Source organism: Phyllobates terribilis, unplaced genomic scaffold (genome assembly GCF_046119375.1).
Source record: "Phyllobates terribilis strain yellow unplaced genomic scaffold, ASM4611937v1 Scaffold_49__1_contigs__length_9717188, whole genome shotgun sequence".
NCBI classification, from domain to species: domain Eukaryota; kingdom Metazoa; phylum Chordata; class Amphibia; order Anura; family Dendrobatidae; genus Phyllobates; species Phyllobates terribilis.
The window spans coordinates 9,002,183-9,026,654 of NW_027362809.1; the positions used below are offsets into that span (position 1 = coordinate 9,002,183).

General features: G+C 42.3%; 1 pseudogene; it reads right to left on the reverse strand.

The window, feature by feature from the left end:
• Positions 1-24,472, reverse strand: part of LOC141191687 (uncharacterized) — a 65,510-nt pseudogene extending 41,038 nt beyond the window's left edge.

Here is a 24,472-nt window from a genome sequence, read left to right on the forward strand (position 1 = left end):
ACACCTGCCCACACACACACACACACACCTGCCCACAGACACACACATATACACACACCTGCCCACACACACATATATACACACACACCTGCCCACACACACACCTGCCCACACACACCTGCCCCCACACACCTGCCCACACACACCTGCCCACACACACACCTGCCCACACATACATACACACACACACACCTGCCCACACACACACACATATACACACACACATATACACACACACACATATACACACACACACACACCTGCCCACACACACCTGCCCACACACACACACACACCTGCCCACACACACACCTGCCCACACACACACACACACCTGCCCACACACACACACCTGCCCACACACACACACACATATACACACACACCTGCCCACACACACACACACACCTGCCCACACACACACACACCTGCCCCCACACACACACCTGCCCACACACACACACCTACCCACACACACACACACACCTGCCCACACACATACACACACACCTGCCCACACACACACACACACACCTGCCCACACACACCTGTCCCCACACACACACACATATACACACACACACACCTGCCCGCAAACACACACACACACCTGCCCACACACACACACATATACACACACACACACATATATACACACACACACCTTCCCACAAACACACACACACACACCTGCCCACACACACACCTGCCCACACACACACACATATACACACACACACATATACACACACACACACACCTGCCCACAAACACACACACACACCTGCCCACACACACACACACATATACACACACACCTGCCCACACAGACACCTGCCCACAAACACACACACACCTGCCCACACACACATCTGCCCACACACACACACACTCACCATCCCCCGGCTCCATTCTTCCTGCCTGCTCTCTCTTCTCCGTTGCAGCAGTGCAGGCCGGGGCGCACTGCATGACGTCACAGCTAGGAGACACGGCCGCGCACAGGGCCGTGTCTCCTAGCAGTGACGCGGCCGGGCCAGCACAGGGAAGTTAACTGCTGCAGTGCTGGCCCGGCCGATGAAGAAGTAGCGGCGGCAGCTGCTGGGGGAGCGGTCCGGGCCCCCCCCTCCCGCCACTGCTACCGCTATGTGCCGCGGCGGCCCGCACATATAATGAGGGCAATCCGGCATTAGACACCCCGCCTGGAGCCGAGGGCCCCCTGCCGGCTCGGGGCCCCGGGCGGTCGCCCGGATTGCCCTCATTATAATCCGCCTATGGTGGACACTGTGTGGCATGCCCCAATGTCCTACGCTGTACCAGCTTTTGCTCGACAGATGGCACAAAGAAATTTGATATCAGACATTATATCACCTGTGGTACTTCTAATGTCATCTATTATGCTACCTGCAGCTGTTCATTGATTTATGTCGGTTTGACATCGAGAGAGCTGCGGGTACGCATACGGGAGCATGTGAGGGACATTATGGCTGCCAGTTCGGCAAATGATCCAACTCAACTCAAGACGATACCACGCCATTTTAAGGCTAAACATGATTGCAATCCCCGTTCCTTCATTGTGCGGGGTATTGACGTAATACATATGGGGATTCGGGGGGGCAATGTCAGGAAGAGACTTGCCCAGAAAGAGTCACAATGGATCATGCGCCTGAACACAGTAACACCTAATGGCCTGAATGAGTCGCTAAGCTTTTCCTCATTTTTGTAACAGTAAGCTTATCTTGTATACCTTTATCCCCACATGTTTGTATTAACACATGTGGGGCGGGTGATTATAAGAGGAATTATTTTTTATGTGGTTTTAATTCCAATGTTTTCATTTTATTTCTTTTTCTTTCCTTCCTCTTCCCAGTCCATATTTATGAAGTCCTTGTGACCCTGCTCACGTTTGGAGACCAGCGAGATTCGGATATATACATTTGACCTCATGTCCAGACGGGAGATATGATTATCAAGATCTATGATTGCTGCTATTATACATATGCGACTTTAATATTTATATTTACATATATACTTTGATTAATTAATTTTTGTTGTATGCAGCATCTATTTCTATGGCCTTCTCCCTATTTTTGACTATTAAGTTCCCCCTTCCCCCCTTTTGTTTCACTGTTGCTCCGTTATGTGATCCCAACTTCTCCAGAATGAGCTCTGTTACACTGCTTTCTGACATGGCTGAGCGCGTGCCCGCGGTGGGGATCGTGGCGCCCGTGCGCGTGGCCATCTGAAGGCTGCCCTGCGCCTGCATCAGAATTAATTCCGGCGCATGTGCAGTTTGGCGGTGTGACGGCCGGGGCGCGCGCGCGGCGTACTCCCTCAGCCACATGCATGCGCCGTACCTGGTGTCTTTGACCCCATGTCACGTGGTCCGTGGAGACCGCCCCCGGCTTAGCTGGCCACTTCCGGATGCGTGCCCCGCCGACCAGTTGTCTGCATTCCAGGCTCCATGGGGATAGACGTATATATATACTTTCTGGGTCACTATGATGGCATTACTTTTTTACTTTGAAAAAGCGGCTTGGAACGCAGCGAAACGTACGTTGGGCCATCACTCTCATCATCTTTCTACCTCCCCCTCTGCTGTGCTTTCCTGTCAGGTAATTATCTCGCTGGTTTGATTTATTTTTGGTTATGGAGATGGGCATATAGCTATATACTAAGAACATTTAACATCTTCATCTTGTTCCATTTATATCTCAGTGAGATTATGTGAATCATGATAATCCTGTGATTTTTGTCCCATTTTTTTATTTCAATTTACTATTACCTATAACTAAATTATTTCTGTGGGCAATGTGCAATTTCGCAGTCTCATGGATTCATTTTAAATATACTACCCTACTTGAAAGCACTTTATCATCTGACACTACCTCATTGTCTTAATTTCTATTTGTACCCTTTTATTGTGTATAACTAAATAAATATTTCTTGCAATATTTGCTGAGTTCTTTCTCCTCCTTTGTTTATGCTATTCTCAGCATGCATGTGGACAATCATCTGTAATAGTACAGGTGGTTGCCCACTTTTTTGCTTTGTTTACACTGATGGCATTTTTGATTTATTTGACACAGGACTTCGCTGCAGATTTTGACCAATTGAAGTGTTATTGTATGTGGTGGATTCACATGTACCGACAACAAAAGTGCAGCATTAGAACACCTCATCTTGGACGCAAGAATATGCTGCATCCAAAGCACTGCTTCTTGCTGTTCGTGGTGACGTAGCGGCTAATGTAACAGCTGTGAGCTGTTAATAATAGCCAGGGACCATGTTTGCAAATAGCACCTTCCCAGGCTAAAAATAGCAGCTCGCTGCTGCCCCAGAAACTACATGAATAGAAAGGCTAATGAAGATTGGAATGGAATTAGCTGACACCTAGCTCTTTTGTTTGGTGATGACAAGGTGTCAAACAGACCCTTTCATGACCAAACCTAATTAAAGTAAAGAGTTAAATAAACACACAGAGTAAACACTTTATTTGAAATACAACAGACACATTCTTTAATCATTTAAATTATATACTCACCCCAGTTCTGACGGTAATCTGTAAAAAAATACTTCTTTCCGTATAATTTTCTATTGAGGACTTCTTATTAGATGCGATTGATCAAAAACTATAGCACGATATTCTTATGAAAAAAAAATATTGATTTATTCTCGGATTGTCCATTAAAAAGAATGATTGAAATAGTTACATAAAATAGTTAGTTACAAAGTGATTGTCCATTTGTCCATAATTAGCTTAATTGTTGAGAGTCACCCATCTTTCCCTGGGATCCTGGATGGTAGATTGCTTCTGCCTGTGTCCAGCACGTGTGTCCGGATGACACCATGTCTCCTTGGGCCTACATCAGCAGCTGTTTTCTTCACACATAGATTCTTGTCCTGTGTCCTGTGAAATGGCAAGATCCCCCCTCTCTCTAACATGGGCTTTTATAACTTTTTATGTAACACCTGTTCTTCTGCATATGGCACTGAACAAAAAATACACAAATAGCACATGTCATCTAGAAACCCTAGCACGATTGCGGATGGAATCTTATGCAGTATATGGTACAGAATTCAGAATAAAATGAATATCCATAATTAATATTTAACAATTCCCCCTTTTTGAGGATGACAGACATCAACTGAAATCCTCAAAGTAGATAGGTTTATCATTAGGATAACACGATCATTTTTCTTTTCTTCTTCCTTGGCAATATCATTTAATGTCCATAATAATAATATTAATATCAATATCAATTTATTGTTATATGTATTCAATAGCATAATGATGTGAATTCATGTTATGGTAAGCCGTGACTAATATTCATTTAACATGTATAATTATCCTTCCCTAAATTTAAATCGAAGCAATCACGGGTCCAATCGTCATCATCTGATGTCATCGGGTCTTCGTCTCGTCTTCTTCTTGGTTCTTTTATAACACGGTCTTTAGATGAAAACTCCTTTGAAATAAATTATAGCGTGTAGCTATTGTACAGTCCATAATTGTATTCATTATTGTTCAGTCCATAAACTGTTCTCTTTATTAGAAAGATCATGTGTCAATTCATAAGAAAACAAAGTCCATGGATGAAATGTAGCTTTAATATCTGTGCAGTGTCACCTGGACTTACGTTGGATTGTCTTTGGATAATTCTGGAATCCTCCGTGTCATCCGCACTGGTCTCGTGTCACTTTTGGAACAGATGTGACATCTTTGGTCAGCAAAGCAAGGGTTAGCTTGACACTTCCCAGCTTTATATAGCACCATAACCAGTACTCAGTCCTTAATGTACAGGACACATATGTCAGGCTGGCAGCTTTCTGACACTCCTTCATTATTCAGCAGCTTTCATGTGATAGGAAACCACTGGAACGTCATGAAAACTTGAACACAACCCAGTTCATATAGGATCATCGTCCTCTGTAGTCGTGGTTATCAGTGGTGTGAATGCAGGGGCGTACATAGAAGTCATGGGGCCCCATAGCAGAAGCTCTAATTGGGCCCCCCCACCAAAAAAAAAATAAAAAAATATTTGTCTGTGTCACAGAAGAGCAGATCTCATAACTTTCCAGCCTTTACATAGTAATTTTCCTCCTTTTGAAGTTGTAGATTCCTCTTTCATTGCCCCATAAAGTATGATGCCAACAAAAGTGCCCCCCAAACAAAGTATGATACCCCCATGGTGCATTCCTCCACATTAGCCTCCATACACTCTCATGGCCCCCACACAGCCCTCCAAACAGTATAATGGACCCCACACACACCTTCACACTGTATAATTGCTTTCATACAGTATAATGGCCCCCCCACATAGCCCTCAAATATTATAATGGCCCAACATAGCCTTCCATATAGTATAATACACCACCGATAATCTTCCATATAGTATAATGCGCCCCCATAATCCTCCATATAGTATAAGGCTCCCCCATAATCTTCCATATAGTATAATGCTCCCCCCATATAGTATAATGTGCCCCCCATAATCCTCCATATAGTATAATGAACTTCATATTGTCCTCCATAGAATATAATGCACTGCCCATAGTCCTCCATACAGTATATTACACACCCCATAGGGTAAAATGCAGCCCATATAGTATAATGCCACAGTCCTGCAGTATTATGGGCACCACGTACTCACTGATTTTAAAATACTGTATATTTTAAATAAGCCGACCCGAAAATAAGCCGAGGCCCCTAATTTTACCACATAAAAATGGGAAAACCTATTGACTTGAGTATAAGCCTAGGATGGGAAATGCAGCAGCTACTGGTAAATTTCCCCATCCTGGTATGTGTGGCCCCCTCAATCCCACAATCCTTGGTATGTGTGGCCCCCACAATCCCTGGTATGTGTGGCCTCCTCAATCCCCCAATCCTGGTATGTGTGGCCTCCTCAATCCCCCAATCCTTGTAAGTGTGGCCTCCTCAATCCCCCAATCCTGGTAAATGTGGCCTCCTCAATCCTGGTAAGTGTGGCCTCCTCAATCCCCCAATCCTGCTATGTGTGGCCTCCTCAATGCAAGTATCCTGGTATGTGTGGCCTCCTCAATCCCCAATCACTGCACACATAAAACAATAAACACTTACCTTCCTTCCTCACCTCTGCTCCATCGCGGAGTCCTGTCTGCAGCAGCTCATGTCGGCATCTGAGCAGCGCGCGCTCTCAGTTGCTGAGGTGAGCTGCTGCTGCTGCCGGCACATTCACTCCTCTCCACGCCGGGACTATGAGCGTGAAGAAGCGTGAATATGCTTCCTCTTTAGCAGCGGGCACTGACAGGAGCCGCGGCTCAGCGCTCCTCCGTGCCCACTGCTGAAGAGAATGAATATTCCCTCTTCTCCACGCCCATGGTCGTGGAGAAGAGGGAATATTCATGTTCCTTTAACAGCGGGCACATGTAGTAGCTGCGGCAGGGGCTACTGCGTGTGCCCTGCTCCTCCACTGCCGCAACCCGCTCCTCTGTCGCCGCAACCTCCTACTCACCTATCCTCCTCGTTCCCAGGCTGCTTGGGGAACGCCACTGTGTGAATGTATTTGACACAGTCTATTATAACACTCAGCATTCACAACATCTTTAACTTCTGAGATTTCCGGATATCGGTTGCTTCTTCTTGTAACTTTTGAGAGTCTCTATGATTTTTAAATATGAAAGTCTTTATTAAGATAGAATTCATAATTGCGATGTCTTGATTGAAGTCTTCATTCCCTAATCTGATACCAAATCTCGCAATTTTCCTAACCTATAATATCACAGCGTACCATAGCAATCAAGAATATCCATCTAATTATTATCAAAATATTAAAATTAATTATGTTAGGAATAATAAAACAATAATAGATAGTAATTCATTATTAATCAAGTTCTTCATGTGATGGAATATTTTTGTGTCATAGGTGTAATTACCTTTTCCAACCCATAGGTGTCAGTGTGTTTTGAAACAACAAGTGTTTATATCTTTATTAAACCAATAATACCAAAGAATATATACTCATGAACCAAAATGAATAAATATATGAATGAATGAATGAAAGAATGACTTGTTGTGTTTACTCAGAAAATTGAAACATTTTTTCTTCTTATATTGGAACCATATCATTGTATTTAATGAAGCCATATTCTTGTACTAGGAATTACTTTATTAAATATTAATGTGCTTTCTCAATTGAGATTTTGAGCTGAAATAAAATCAAAAAATGAGAATTAAAAAGGAAAAATAGAAAAATAAGAAAGTAAGAATAAAATTTAAAAATGAAGATTAAAATTAAGACTAAAAATAATAATAATACCTTTTATGTTAATTACAAATGCAGAGTAATTATATTCTTCATAAAAATACTCTTATATTTCAATTATCTGGATGATTTCATATTTGTCATAACCTTGTATTACCAAAAATGATTAAAATATGCAACTTTGCATATAACCCCTTCTTTGTTATACCATTGTACCTTATTACTATTTTTCCTTTATTAAAAATGTGTGAAAAATAAGTATCGATCAAATGTGATTATGTAATCAGGATCAAAAACACATTCCCCCTTAAGGCCAAAAAATATTATTTTAGAAAATAATTTATATATCAGAACCAAATTAAAAATAATTATTCTTCTATAAATATTTTTCATAAATTTCATATCAATGTGTAGCATATATTTGTCTGAAGAGATGTGTACATATTTAGGTAACCATTAAAAAATAATAACCTTGAATACTATAAAATTATCATTTGGAAAAATTATTGTAAATGTAAATTTGCTTTATAAACCATTTTGATGTGTGGTTGCCCTTATCCACTATTAGCTAAATCAAGAAATAATAATTACCAAAGAAATATAGAAATGGATATATATACAGTACAGACCAAAAGTTTGGACACACCTGCTCATTTAAAGATTTTTCTGTATTTTCATGACTATGAAAATTGTACTTTCACACTGAAGGCATCAAAACTATGAATTAACACATGTGGAAGTTTATACTTAACAAAAAAGTGTGAAACAACTGAAAATATGTCTTATATTCTAGGTTCTTCAAAGTAGCCACCTTTTGCTTTGATGACTGCTTTGCACACTCTTGGCATTCTCTTGATGAGCTTCAAGAGGTAGTCACCGGAAATGGTTTTCACTTCACAGGTGTGCCCTGTCAGGTTTAATAAGTGGGATTTCTTGCCTTATAAATGGGGTTAGGACCATCAGTTGTGTTGTGCAGAAGTCTGGTGGATACACAGCTGATAGTCCTACTGAATAGACTGTTAGAATTTGTATTATGGTGAGAAAAAAAGCAGCTAAGTAAAGAAAAACGAGTGGCCATCATTACTTTAAGAAATGAAGGTCAGTCAGTCCGAAAAATTGAGAAAACTTTGAGTGTCCCCAAGTGCAGTTGCAAAAACCATCAAGCACTACAAAGAAACTGTCTCACATGAGGACCGCCCCAGGAAAGGAAGACCAAGAGTCACCTCTGCTTCTAAGGATAAGTTTATCCGAGTCACCAGCCTCAGAAATCGCAGGTTAACAGCAGCTCAGATTAGAGACCAGGTCAATGCCACACAGAGTTCTAGCAGCAGATACATCTCTTCAACAACTGTTAAGAGGAGACTTTGTGCAGCAGGCCTTCATGGTAAAATAGCTGCTAGGAAACCACTGCTAAGGACAGGCAACAAGCAGAAGAGACTTGTTTGGGCTAAAGAACACAAGGAATGGACATTAGACCAGTGGAAATCTGTGCTTTGGTCTGATGAGTCCAAATTTGAGATCTTTGGTTCCAACCACCGTGTCTTTGTGCAATGCAGAAAAGGTGAACGGATGGACTCTACATGCCTGGTTCCCACCGTGAAGCATGGAGGAGGAGGTGTGATGGTGTGGGGGTGCTTTTCTGGTGACACTGTTGGGGATTTATTCAAAATTGAAGGCATACTGAACCAGCATGGCTACCACAGCACCTTGCAGCGGCATGCTATTCCATCCGGTTTGCGTTTAGTTGGACGATCATTTATTTTTCAACAGGACAATGACCTCAAACACACCTCCAGGCTGTGTAAGGGCTATTTGACCAAGAAAGAGAGAGATAGGGTGCTACGCCAGATGACCTAGCCAACACAGTCAGCAGACCTGAACCCAATCGAGATGGTTTGGGGTGAGCTGAACCTCAGAGTGAAGGCAAAAGGGCCAACAAGTGCTAAGCATCTCTGGGAACTCCTTCAAGATTGTTGGAAGACCATTTCCGGTGACTACCTCTTGAAGCTCATCAAGAGAATGCCAAGAGTGTGCAAAGCAGTCATCAAAGCAAAAGGTGGCTACTTTGAAGAACCTAGAATATAAGACATATTTTCAGTTGTTTCACACTTTTTTGTTAAGTATATAACTCCACATGTGCTAATTCATAGTTTTGATGCCTTCAGTGTGAATGTACAATTTTCATAGTCATGAAAATACAGAAAAATCTTTAAATGAGAAGGTGTGTCCAAACTTTTGGTCTGTACTGTATATTATATAGATAATACTTATTTATGTATCATAATTTTCTCAGAATTAAATATATTTGTGTACCTTCACATAAAGAAACATTTTTTTTCAAACATACATGAAATGAGGCCTCTGTCACACAAATCACCCTTAGCAGATGAAGTAAATGAGCAGCTGCTATTTTACTCTGACATTCACAAATTTGTTGAACCATACATTCCACATACAAAGGTATGAACATATATATATATATATATATATATATATATATATATATATATTTATTTATTTAACCCAATTTTTTAGTATCCTAATTATCAATGCACATTGTAAACTATTAAATGTAATATCTTAATATTTCTTTGAATATTCCCTAAGTACATATAATATGATATAATATTTTTCTGAAATTTAGGACACTTGAAAAAAAAATTGCTCTTGACTTGCTAAAATAGAAATGCCTTAGATTATTTTTTTTACTGGCTACCAGGTTTAAATTACACCAACTAAAAATAGGATGAATGGAAATCCATATTATTTGCTCAAAGTTCAAAGGCCGCAGCTGTCACACACGTCATGCTGTAAAGTTACTTTAGTTATAAAGCACAAATAATTCATGCACAAAAAATATTAGCAGCACAAAAGATCTAATTAATAAGTGTTACACATAATATAGTTCAACTAGTTATGTTATTATTTTAAAATGTTATACACATAAAATCATGCAATTTTTTCCAACTTCCTGTGTGAATAAAGAAATAAATCAATTTTAGAGTTGTTTGATTAAATCCTGCTTTGGAATGAAAACTCTAAGGGTACATAAAAGAGAATATTAAATATCAAATTCATGCAGAAACATAATTATTTAAATATCTTATGCATATATTGATTCTAATGTAATACAAAATATTGCCGCTTTAATTTATATATGACGTTCTAATTTATTAATTTATTTTTAATTATTACAATAAATATATATAAATACAATTATATACAATCTCTACTGTATACAAGTGTATATATATATATATATATATATATATATATATATATACAAAAACTATATAACTTCACAATTTTACTGTATAAAATAATAAATAACTAATGATACATTGTAATACTTTTATACAACATATAATTACAGTTTTTCCTTAGCCACTCCCTAAACCAATTATGTCTCTTGTCAAAAATCTCCAGAAAAGCTCTATTTAGAAAAGACATTTTTCTATCTTTTAAAAGCTCAGATAATTGCCTGTTCTTCAGTCTACATTCCATGATGTCATTGTGATCTGGTCGTCTCACCTGCCTCTGTCTGTCTATTTCGGCCATTTTGTTTTTTAGAGAGAAGTCATAGTTTTGAATTTTTAACTCTTTCTGAAGAAATTGACTTTTGAATCATCTGATATGGCTTGTAACATATATGAAATCTTCTACATATTTTATACATTTCATTTTGAGGATGAGTCATTGCACACGGCACCCCCGCCGATCAGCTGTTATCGGTGTCGGCAGCGGCTACCGCCCTCCAGAAGTCCTTACCTGTGCCGCTTGGCCGTCCATTAGTAGTGGCCGCCGTGGGGTACTTCGCATCCGCCTTCCATTCAATTGAACGGGAGGCTGATGTGCAGTTACAAGCGGCGGCCACTACAACTTGACGGCCAAGCACTGCAGATAAGGACTTCCAGCCGGCAGCAGCCGCCACCTGCACAGATAACAGCTGATCGTCAGGGGAGGCACGTACGGGACCCCAACCAATAATACATTGATGCCCTATCCTTATGTGTGCCCCGGGAACGCAAGTTGTGGCACCAATGGAACAGTGCCAGATCGGGACCTGTATATGAGTGTTTTTATTTTAACAAGGCCAAACATGAGGAATGAGAAATAGTTGTCCTAGTAGTGGACAAACCCTTTAAGAAGATACAATTTTCGGTTAAAAATGAAAAAGGCTTCTCCCCTGTGTGAGTTCTCGGAAGTTTAATAAGAGTTGATTTCCGTGTAAAACATTTCCCACATTAAGAACATGAAAATGACTTCTCCCCTGTGTGAGTTCTCTGGTGACTAAGAAGTGATGATTTCTTCACAAAACATTTTCCACATTCTGAACACGAAAAAGGCTTCTCCTCTGAGTGAATTCTCTGGTGCTTAACCAAATCTGATTTCTGGCTAAAACAGTTTCAACATTCGAAACAGGAAAAAGACTTCTCCCCTGTGTGATTTCTCTGATGTCTGATAAAACGTGATTTCAATTTAAAACATTTTCCACATTCTGAACAAGAAAAAGGCTTCTCTCCTGTGTGGGTTGTCTGGTGGTTATCAAGATGCACTTTCTGTTTAAAACATTTCCCACATTCTGAGCAAGAAAAAGGCTTCTCCCCTGTGTGAGTTCTCTGATGTCTGATTAAACTTGATTTATTTGTAAAACATTTTCCACATTCTGAACAAGAAAAAGGCTTCTCCCCTGTGTGACTTCTCTGGTGATTAACAAGATTTGTTTTCTGGTTATAACAATTTCCACATTCTGAACAGGAAAAAGGCTTCTCCCCTGTGTGGGTTCTCTGGTGACTAACCAAATCTGATTTCTGGATAAAACATTTTCCACATTCTGAACAGGAAAAAGGCTTCTCCCCTGTGTGAGTTCTCTGGTGATTAATCAAATCTGATTTCTGTTTAAAACATTTCCCACATTCTGAACAGGAAAAAGGCTTCTCTCCTGTGTGAGTTCTCTGGTGCTTAAGCAAATCTGATTTCTGGCTAAAACATTTCCCACATTCTGAACAGGAAAAAGGCTTCTCTCCTGTATGAGTTCTCTGGTGATTAACCAAAGCTGATTTCTGGATAAAACATTTTCCACATTCTGAACAGGAAAAATGCTTCTCCCCTGTGTGAGTCATCTGATGTCTAATAAAACTTGAATTATCTGTAAAACATTTTCCACATTCTGAACAAAAAAATGGCTTCTCTCCTGTGTGAGTTGTCTGATGGTTATCAAGATGCACTTTCTGTTTAAAACATTTCCCACATTCTGAACAGGAAAAAGGCTTCTCCCCTGTGTGAGTTCTCTGATGTCTGATTAAACTTGAATTATCTGTAAAACATTTCCCACATTCTGAGCATGAAAAAGGCTTCTCCCCTGTGTGAGTTCTCTGATGTCTGATTAAACTTGAATTATCTGTAAAACATTTTCCACATTCTGAACAAGAAAATGGCTTCTTCTGTGTGTGACTTCTCTGGTGATTAACAAGATTTGATTTCTGGTTAAAACATTTCCCACACTTGAAACAAAAAAATCTATTCTCTGCTGTGTGAATGTTTTGATGTGTAAGAAAAGACTTTTCAAGGAAAAAACTATTTCCATATTCTGAACAGAAAAATGACTTCTTTGCTTTAGGAGCAGTTTGTTTTTTAATGCTTATTTCGTGACTTTGATTTTCCTTAGTGTTCGGTAATGAATCAGAAGACAGGACCTGTTTCAAAGTATCAGATGACAGATCTTTGCTGTGAAGGGATGATGGTATATCTGGAGAAATGGCATTCACTTCAATTGTATCCTGTGTGATCTCAAGGTCATCTGATTTAAAAATTGAAGATGTCAGCTGTTCCTCTGATCTCCTGGTACAGTCATCTGCCAAGAAGAAAACCAAGAAAAAAATCAGCCTTACTAACACCAAATCAGATAACAAATGCACTAGCATTTTAGTGTTTCTTGCGTGTACTGGGGTGTCTGTCTATGTGGGGTGCACTTATATAGTGCTAGGCAGCCCTCCTGATCTAATAGTATGGGCAACATCACTAGTCACTCTCCACAAGGAGAAATGTTACCCCTTAGACCTCAGTCCAGAGCCTCTCATCTATCCAAATCAGTTCTCATACTTTGCACTGACGAGGGCCAACAGCCCGAAACTCCGCGTCTGCAAATTAAGATTCTGATTTGGCTTTTATCCTAAGTCATATTGCACGACTCGTTAAAGGGTTGATTGCGACTTGTAAGATTGCTGCTTCCAATAGGTGGCGCTATAGAGTTCAAGTCCTCTTTTTCTCTGAAGAGGCAATTTGCATATTAAATTTCCCATAAGAGCATTGCTTGGTGAATAAGCCTCCTTACCTTGACGTGCCAGAGCTGGTATCTCACTCTCTGCAAGGAGAAACATTACCCCTTAGACCTCAGTCCAGAGCCTCTCACCTAGCCAAATCAGTTCTCATACTTTGCACTGACGAGGGCCAACAGCCTGAAACACCATGTCTGCAAATTGAGATTCTGATTTGGCTTTTATCCTAAGTCATATTGCATGACGTGTTAAAGGGTTGATTGTGACTTGAAGGATTGCTGCTTTCAATAGGTGGCGCTATTGAGTCCTAGTCCTCTTTTTCTCTGAAGAGGCAATTTGCATATAGGCTAAGCCAGACACTGTGCATCAAACCTGCCTGTGTGACTGGCGTCCTATGCAAGCTTCATCTGTGTGCATCTTTAATACTAAGTAATCACCCTCTCCATGAATTGGTAGGTTTGTGAGTAGTTGCTCCATAAAGTATTTTGCACCTGTGCTGCCCCCCACACCCCTTTATCATGGGGGTCTGTGGCATCCTGCTAGTGCATCTGTTATATGATTTGGTGTTGGTAAGGCTGTATCTTTTTCTGTGATTTTTGTTATATTTTGCCTTATGTTAGCCATCATTATTCACCAGGACAATAACAGTTCACAGTCTAATAGAAAACCTCATAAGATGAACCAGTAGAGCCGTGGTGTCCAACTGTTTGTTCATTCTGTCTCCCAAATATAAAAAGCCACCAAACAATGTTATGTAGGTGAAATAATATCAATAAAAACTTCTACTCATCTCACAAAAAACAAGTCCCCACTCAAGGACTGTCAATCTGTCCATCTGTCAATGGAAAACCAGAGGTTTCCACATTATTAGTGGCTCAAAGGCTTTTGAAAAGCAACATGGCTTCCATAAACCAATCCAGCAATATCCGCTCCCCCAAAGTCAAATCTCCCCCTCGTTTCTGAGCCTTGCAGTGTGCCCAAACCACATTTAGCCTCCATGTATTTGGCATTTCTATAGTGAGAAGAACCCACTTAATTTACGGTGTGTGTCTCCTGGAGCACAATCTGGGCACTATGTGTTGGGTAATGAAATTATATATTTGTAATTTTCACTCTCCATCATCCACTGCGTGCTAATTTCCGGAAAGTGCCTGTGGAATCAAAATAGTCACTACTCCTATAGATTATTTCACTGAAGGTTATAATTTCCAAAATGGAGTCACTTTATGGGAATTTGTACTGTTCTGGTTTTCTGCAATTTGGTCACATTAGGGTTTCTGTAAATGGTGGGTCCCATCTCCTCTGGGATCTGCTCCAGCGACGTCTGCTTCTCTCACCAAGAGCCGCCTTATTCATCCTGCAGGCGGCGCTGGTCATGGAGGAGACGTCAGAACCAGAAGCTACTAGGCGGTACAGCTTCTGTCCAGCCACTAAGATTAGGGTATCTGGGACCTGTAGTACCATCCAGTCTGGCAGTATGGGTGTGTGTGCTGTCCAGCTGGAGTAATCTGCTCCCTGCTTTAGCCAATTGGAAAGCACCACACCCTGCTAAAGCTCAAAGCATATTGCCGGAAGCTAAAACACAGCCAAATAGGGCAGCAGTGTGTACCTGCCCAGATCTTCAGAATTAAATGCACTACCAGGGTGCTGCAAACCCACATAAAGATGGCGGCTACACAGGTGCAGAATACTGATGAGACAATCACTCACAACCTACCATTTCATGGAGGGGTGACTGCGTAGTATTTGAATTGCACAAGAAAAGGCTTGTATATGGAGCTGTTCACACTTGGATAGTGCACAGTATCCGACTTACAGTCTATTAGTTACGGTCATACTATTAGATTAGGTGGGCTGCCGGTACTATCCAAGTGCACTCCATGAGAACAGACACAGTTTACAATGCCCGCACTGATGGGCCTGGCTGCACCCTGGGATAAAAAAGTGCAAAAATGCATATATATAATATATGGATAGTACCGGGCAGCCCGCCTAATCTAATAGTATGGGCGTAACTAATAGGCTGTAAGCCGATACTGTGCACTACCCAAGTGTGAACAGCACCCTATACAAACCTTTTTGTGAGTAATTCAAATACTAAGCAGTCACCCCTCCATGAAATGGTAGGTTGTGAGTGATTGTAGGTTGGTTGTGAATGATTGTCTCATCAGTATTTTGCACCCGTGTAGCCGCCATCTGTATGTGGGTATACTGCACCCTGGTAGTGCATTTAGTTCTGAACATCTGGGCAGGTAAACACTGCTGCCCTTTTTTGCTGTGTTTCTTCTTGAATATTGGGGGAATTTTAATTCTTCTTAGTGTGGCTTTGCTTTTTGTGCATATTACCAGAAGCTGCCAGATGCAGCCTTGTTCTCCTCTGGTTCAGTCCTCTGTGCTCAGCTCTCGGCTTGTGTATTTGCTTCCTGTTGTGACCTCGGCCCATTTACTGACTACTCTTGTGTGATTTTCTATTTTCATTGACCTCCATGTTGTGACCCGGTTAAGTGACTATTCTTCTTGCCATTTCACTCAATAGAACAGCAGGAAACACTGTGGCCCAAGCCTAGGGGTCTCTGTCTAAGTCCAAATCCATGTAGAGGGGTTAAAGGGTGATGAGCAAGGCAAACCCTGGGATCTGGAAAATGGAGTAGATAGCGCCAAGCCTGTTTGTGGTAGCCATCTTTTGCGCTGCCAGGTGACCATGAACAGTGTCCCCAATATATTGTGTCTGCAAACTATTCGAGCAAGATCTGCATTCAAATAGCTAAATGTCGCTCCTTCCCTTCTTAACCTGCCATGTGCCCACACAGTAGTGTGTAACCGTATATAGGGGATTGTCGGATTCAAGAGAAGTTGGAAAAAAATTTGTAAGGTCCATTTGTTTCCTATTATTCTTTGTGAAGAATTCCAAAGTTATCACCAGATAAAGTGACACACGTCAGATTTGAAAAATGGGCCCAGATAGGAACACAAAACTGGCTACAAGAAGGGGTTAAATCAGAGTATTTTGGGCACTAACTACTGTAGTCAAAACTGTGACTATAGACAATAACACATCTACTGAAATGATCAAACTCAACAGTTTCCATCAGTAAGTAGTGAGTAACTAGCGGTGAAACCTCTCTCTGGTAATTGGAGTATGGGGCTCGGTGGCTCTTGAGAATCTAAACTCTTGTAAGGGACATTATTTTCTGTCAGATGAGTTTCAAGAAGAAATATTAGACACTCAAAGAGAACTTTTTGTAATAATGCAGAGCTGAGGCGTCTTAAATTTAGCTTAGAGATATATCATGGCACAGGTGTAATGTTTTTTTGCTTAGTTTGTCACAATCCTGTTTGAAGTTAGTTTTAAAAAAAATTGAAAAGTCAGGATAAAGGGAAACTCTGCTGTTATTGTACAGAAATTCACACTTGGCCTCACTGCAAATTTAATGTTGTCGATCATAAAAGTGAAGTTTGGCCAGAAAGACTGGACCTGGTCTTGTAGGGACCATATGAGCACATTCATCAGCACAGAAGGGAGAGAAGGTGGATTCATCCAATAAGATATCAGGGATCTAGGAAGCCAACAACATCATTACCCTCCGCTTTCTCTTACAGATCCATCATAATATTTTACTTCAAGTGATTTTCTAACTTGTCATCAGGTAACGGTCAGCATCTTCTAATCCCAGGGGGGAGGTGGATCCTCCAGGTTGTAAGTTCTATAGAAAAGGGCTTTCAGTGCCCAAAATCATCTGAACAGTTTTGGGTGGAGGAGAATGTTGTGGTCTAGAGGCAAAATGGTGATCACACGATTGTGATACAGCCGGACTACACCACCGATCAAGCAACCACAGCCGGTGACTAAGAAGAATCTGTGACTTCTCTGCATTTAGTGTTTACTAGTGATGAGCGAGTACCGTACTATTCGTAATCGCTATACTCGCTATATATATAGTACTTTGTAATAATTGCGTATTCGTTCAGAATAGCGAGTACAATGTAAGTCAATGGGAAATGCGAATAATTTTCTGCTGGACCCTACAAAGGGGCCTGAGGAAAAGATGATGGGAAAGTGAAATGGATGGGAAAGTGATGAAACAGAATGGGAAGAGCCTGTAGAATGTGCCTGAATGCATTTCTGACTCACATATGGTTTCTGGGGATAAGTTTGTCGCAGTGTTACACCACTTTTACAGTCACACAAGAACAACTACCAAACTTAACCTAAATAAGGCTAAATAAATCAGAGAAACCAAAAAATACCCCTTTTAGCGTTTGTTCACACATACTGTTGTGGCTTTTTTTTTCGCCTTTTATAATTGGGAGGGCCCGGACTTATACATTTTGTAGGTCCGTCTGTCATACATCATCTTTAGTGCGCTATTCCCCAGCACTTTACAAGCACAGCTAGAAAGTATCAGTATGTATGTAGAAATTTGACCTGAGAGGCCTCAGGTGGCTCTGTAACATGCGTTTTGGAGGGACAGCTATTACTTAGACATTTGGGCGGTCCCTCCATCATTGACACTCAGATAGTGGAATACACATTCCATAGCAGTTTACAATATGTTCATTGCAGCATTGGGCTTGACCCTCCTCCTCCACCACCATGTGAGACTCGGGCCCTAAATTCAAATGTTCAGATCGCCTGCAGTAAGCAGGAAAGCTGAGTTTTGTGAGAGCCCTTGTGTGGCCCTGTAACAAACATTTTGAAGTGCCCTCCTCTAGAAATTTTGGAGTTGCCTCTTGTGTACACTTGAGAGTGCCCTCACTTATTCATACTGTAGGGCCCTCATTATTATTTAACTAATTTAAGGGCAGAGACTACAGAGAAAATGGCCAAGATACATGGAGTACTAGAAGGTAGCAGTGAGTGCGGACTACGACCCTCAGGTATGGCTGAACTCAGTGAACCGTAAAAATAAAACTGCACTAGTCAACTGGATGACAAGCTCAAATATATCACTTGTGCAAGTCACGGGACAAAGTATTTATGGTGCCCCCCCTCCAGGATGGGTTGGTGAAGCTTCTTAGAGATTGGCTTAGAGATTTTGATTGTCAATATTCCCCAGATTATATAGCAGGAGAAGACTTATTGATACTGTACTACTTGGTCCAGTAGAATGTGCATCGTATTTCCAAAAATTACTCCTGGGGCTGGGGGCTGTGTCATAGGTGCAGGAAGATTGCATGACAAGGGCCTCCCTTGACAAACATTACCTACGATGGAGTATTGTAGTAGTTGTGATCCTCAATTTAAGTTTTCAGAGGGCCATCAGTCGGTCATCAACAATCAGTGTAAATTTCTATTGAATATGTATCCCCTATCTCACAATGTGACACAACATGTGAGAAGGGCCTCCAATGACAAATATTAGTTTGGAAGGACTACTGTACATTCCAGATTTGTCCACTGCACAATGTGCATATGGTTTGTGAAAATTAGGCCTATTGGCTAAGTCATGGTTGACGCAGGAAGCCACCATCCCAAGGGCCTCCAATCACAAATAGTAGTTAGGTTGGAGTAGGAATACTGTCCTGGTTTGTCCACGGCACAATGTACATAGGATTTGTAAAAATTAGCCCTATTGGCTGTGTCCCGGTTGACTCATTATTTTGGCTGTGCCTTTGACAGCTAGCTTGGCTTGTGCCATCAACATCTGAAAATCTGTCAACAAAACCCAAAATGCCAAAAAAGCCTGTTGTTAAGGGACGTGGACGTGGTGTTGTCAGTGGTGCGCGAGAAGCCACTCAGTCTGTGTCAGGTCAGAAGAAGCTTGATGCATCCACAATGTTCCTGGAAAAAGTTCCCGGTCTGGAACGTAAACATGTGTGGAAGCCACAAGAGCGAGAGCAGATTCTGTCTTGAATAGCAGACAAGGCCTCTACGCATTTGTCAAGCAGCACCAAAACTTCCACGACCACACAGTCTACTGTGGATACACAGAAGGCTGGCCCTTCCAATCCTGAAGCTGGTTCTCCTTCCTCCCACCATTATCAGTCACAGGAGACATATGACCCCAAGCTTGGCCACTCCGAGGATCTGTTTGGTACGTATCCTTTGGTTGGCTCTGGCCTATCACCATGCAGCATTGAAGAGGGACAAGAGGTGGCGGTGTGCGTTGATGCTCAAGTATTTTAGGACCTACAACCAGAAGAAAGCCACTTGGAGGAACGTCATTTACTGTCTCCAGAGGCGGAGGCTGATGATGATGAGACACAGTTGCCATCAGGTCAGCCTACAATATCAACTGGGAAGGAGGATGAGATAGAAGACGAGGTGGTCGATGATGAGTCCACTGATCCGACCTGGACCGTTGGCAGCAACACAGAGGAAGATGGACCAACACAGGCACCAAGGGGTCGTGGTTTGCCCAGAGTAAAAACTGGGTCAACTGTTCCCAAGAGCACCCCCGCTGTGCGCCAAGTCAGGGCAAGAGGGCGTTCAGCTGCTGTGTGGAATTTTTTTTTCTAAAAGTCCTTTAGAGAAAAACATTGTTGTCTGTAGCATCTGCAATACCAAGTTGAGCAGAGGCCAGGGCAAAGGCAACCTGAGCACAAAGAGTATGAGAAACCACATGGCAGCCAAGCAGCCGAGTAGGTGGACGGAACACCAAGGTACCAAATCTGCGTCTGCGGGTCAAACCAATAATAATAATACTCTTTATTTATATAGCAACAACCTATTCCGCAGCGCTTTACAATTCATAGGTTCATATTCAACAGTCATAAGTAACATAGCTAAAGATAATATAATAATTAAAGGAAAAATAATGATGACCCTGCTCATAAGAGCTTACGATGTACAATGAGGTGGGGGGTGACACAAAGGACAGGGACTTATTTACAATGATGGTCCAGTCATCTTGAGGGGATGAGGGATAGATAAAGGTTGCATAAGCTGATCACCAGCCAGTATCTGTAGTGCTTTTGGGTTCCGTGGAAACTTATGCCATGTCGCCTGGGCTATGTCCTTCAGAATCTGCTGTTCAAGAAGCAGGCGCTCATACCTCCTGCCCACAAGCTGCAGTTGCTCACACACAACAAACATCAACCACATCCACTTCCTTGTTCCAGCAAAGTGTCCAATTGTCCGTGCCTGAGAGCTTGGAAAGAATGCGTAAATGCCCAGCCACGCACCCACAGGTACAAATACTAAACTCGCACATTGCCAAATTGCTAGCTATGGAGATGTTGGGCTTGTGGGAACACAGTCTTCCATGATCTCTTGGCTGTGGCTGCCCCACGATACAGTGTTCCCAGCCGCCACTATTTTGCCCGATGTGTCGTCCCTGCGTTACACAAGCACGTGTTAAACAATCTGAACCGTGCTCTCACCAACACCGTAACCGGGAAGGTCCACCTAATAACAGACACCTGGACAAATTGTTGTGTACAGGGATGATACATTTCTGTCATGCCACACTGGGGGAACCTGGTGGAGGGTGGGACAAAGGCGCAAACTGGAACATCACACATCCCACCCACGCTAAGAATAGCGGTTCCAACTTCTGTCAGGGTCTCCACCTATTCAAATTCCACTTCCTCTCTCCCCTTCTCCTGCTCCTAATCCTCTGCTGAATTATTCTCCCCATCACTGCCAAGCTGGGACCTGTGCAGTAGTGCATCGGCAAAGTGGCAAGACGCTCTGCTGAAGCTGATCTGTTTAGGTCAGAAAGCACACACTGCAACAGAGCTGCGACAAGCTGTAAAACAACAGACCAATCAGTGGCCTCCGGTCGTCTGCGATAATGGGCGTAACCTGGTGGCGGCTTTAAAGATCGGCAAGCTGGTACACGTTCCATGCATGGCTCACGTGCTGGACATAGTTGTTCAGAAATTTCTGAAAACTTTCCGTGACTTCCTGTACCTACTTGACAAGGTGAGCCATATTAGCACCCATTTCCGCCATTCCTCTACTGCTTTTGCTGCTTTTACAGTGCTGCATAAGCGCTTGAATTTGCCAAGTCACTGACTCATTTGCGGCCTGCCCACGCAGTGGAACTCCACCTATCTTAGGTTTGCGAGGATTAGTGAACAGCAGAGGGCAGTAGCTGAATACCAGCTTCAGCATGCCGGTCAGACTGAGAGTCAGCCACCACACATAACATCTGTTGAGTGGGTGTGGATCGCTGACATTTGTGAGGTTGTTGAGAACTTTGAGTACTGCACCAGCCTTGTGAGCAGCGATCAGGCTATTATCAGCGTAACCATCCCGCTACTGTGTCTCTTGAAACAATCACTGCATAATCTCAAAGAGAAAGCTTTAAGTGCCCAGAATGTTGATATGGAGCCAGATTTCCCAATGGGTGATACTACCCAGCCCAGCCAATATTCTGAGGCAACATTGGGTGAAGAGGGGGAGGATGAGGAGGGAGAGGACTTGTTTTTCTGTGCTACCGAGGGGTAATGCTACAGAGGGGACACCCAACCCAAGCTTCATGTCTGCCCAGCCTGGATGGGCTGGAGAGGAGGAGGTGGTGGAGGAGGAGGAGGCGAGTCAGCGTGAGGAGAGGGTGGGTACTGTTTCTACTGTTGGGGACACAGAACATTTGCCTTTTTGCAGCTTGACCCACATGGCACAGTTCATGTATAAGTATCTGTGGCAAGACCCTCGCGTGATACACATTTTATCCAACAGTAATAATAATAATAATAATAATAATAATAATTTTTATTTATATAGACCAGCACAACAGTAAAGGCTATCTGTGCCTGTAACAATGCCAAAGAGGAATAAGTTGCAGAACATGGTCAAGGGGTACTTAAGTGACCATCCGTGCGTCCTTTCTGACACTTCAGTTCCCTTTAATTATTGGGTGTCTAAGCTAAACACTTGGCCGACCTCTCCTTATATGCCTTGGAGGTGCTGGCCTGCCCGGCTGCTAGTGTGGTGTCTGAGCGTGTTTTCAGTGCCGCTGGGGCAATCATCACTGATAGGCGCACACGCCTCACCACGGAGAATGCAGACAGACTTACTCTGATTAAATTCAAAAAGGACTGGATATCTCCACAGTTTGTAATCCCTCCAGATGAGAGCAAGCCAACCTAAATTCACCAAAAATGCAGATTCATGCTACAGCTGTTAACGTCAACCCCTTCCCATAAGAACCCGTTTCCTTCCTTCGTCAACCATGACTCAGCCCATAGGGCTAATTTTTACAAACTCTATGCAGATTGTGCAGTGGACAAACCAGGACAGTATTCCTACTCTAGCCTAACTACTATTTGTGATTGGAGGCCCTTGGGATGACGGCTTCCTGCGTCAACCATGATTCAGCCCATAGGGCTAATTTTTACAAACCCTATGCAGAATGTGCAGTGGACAAACCAGGACAGTATTCCTACTCCAGCCTAACTACTATTTGTGATTGGTGGCCCTTGGGATGGTGGCTTCCAAAATAGTGGTTAAAATGGCCTGGTGCGTGCTTTATAGCAGGCGGTAGGAAAAGTTTGGACTACTGCTTTGTGTAGGGCACAAAATGCCTTTTTAAGTGGACTAATATGGACAGAAGGCAGGCTGACACCCCAAAATAGCGGTTAAAATGGGCTGGTGCATGCTTCTTTTGTAGCAGGCAGTAGGAAATGTTTGGACTACTGCTTTGCGTAGGGCACAAAACACCTTTTTAAGTGGACTAATGTGGACTGCAGAAGGCAGGCTCTGACCCCTGAAACAGCAGGGAAAATAGACCGGTGCTAAAAAAAAAAAAAGCAGCACAAAATGCTACTTCTGTGTGTGCTGGAAAAATATTGCTTTGCCTCTGACAAGAGCTGTTTTAAGATGGACACTGAAAGAACACTAGCTAATACACTCCCTACCTAATACACAATCTCTCCCTCCCTGTTCTCTGATTTTGTTGTGTGCCTTCAGCTCTGAAAAGAGCTATTTTTTGGTGGCATTATGGAGCTAGTGAGCGGCTCCTTTAAACACAAAACTAGTATACACTGCAGGCAGCCCTTAAAAGGGCTTTTGTTTTATCAAGAGGCCTAAACACTCTCCCTAGCAGCTCAGCGATCTTACCATAGGCTATTACAATGCAGGCTCCAGATCCAATATGCACAAAATGGCGGCGGCAAGGCTTAAATAGACCCCATGACGCTGGGCAGCCAGCCAATCACAGTAATGCCACAACCAAGATGTCTGCGGCATTACTTTGATTGGTTAAGAAGCCCAGCATGTTTAGTGGCAGCAGAGAAGGCGCCAAAACTGCAGGGCGGGACATCCGAATATAGCGAGGCGAGAACACAAATACTCGCAGAATAACGAGTAACCCGAATACCGTACTATCAGTGTGAAAAGCGAATATTAACAAATACACTCGCTCGTTACTAGTGGTTACTACTCACCTGGGTAGTCATATGTAGGAATCTCCTCCTTACACCACTCATCACCCCATACATATGTCTCTGTAGTATTAATATGGGTCTGATCTTCACCCTGAAACAAATATTGTAAAAGTCACAGACAGATGGAGAAGTCCCATCTATGATCAGCTCTAATCCTGCCATCTCCACCGTTCTCATTACACAAGTATAAAACATATAATACTGGTGGATAAAACAAGACTGAACACAAGACCTTCACAGCCATCTACACATCATAGGGGAGATCTCATGACACCTTCTCTCCATCTACCTGATGATCCTGAGGAACATTGGGATCTTCTTGTTTACAGGCATGTTGAAGAAGAGGACGGGGACATCTGTCTGGTGTTGTCCTCTTACTGGATAGATCTGGAGGAAACACATACAGGGACTGAATTAATTCTTTACATACAGATAATTATAGGCCGTGTGTATTTAGTCCTGTCTCTTACGTGGAGATGTGAGGGGCTGGGGAACCTCCATCATGATGTCTTTGTACAAATCTTTGTGTCCTTCTAAATACTCCCACTCCTCCATGGAGAAATAGACAGCGACATCCTGACATCTTATAGGAACCTGACACATACAATGATACAGTCA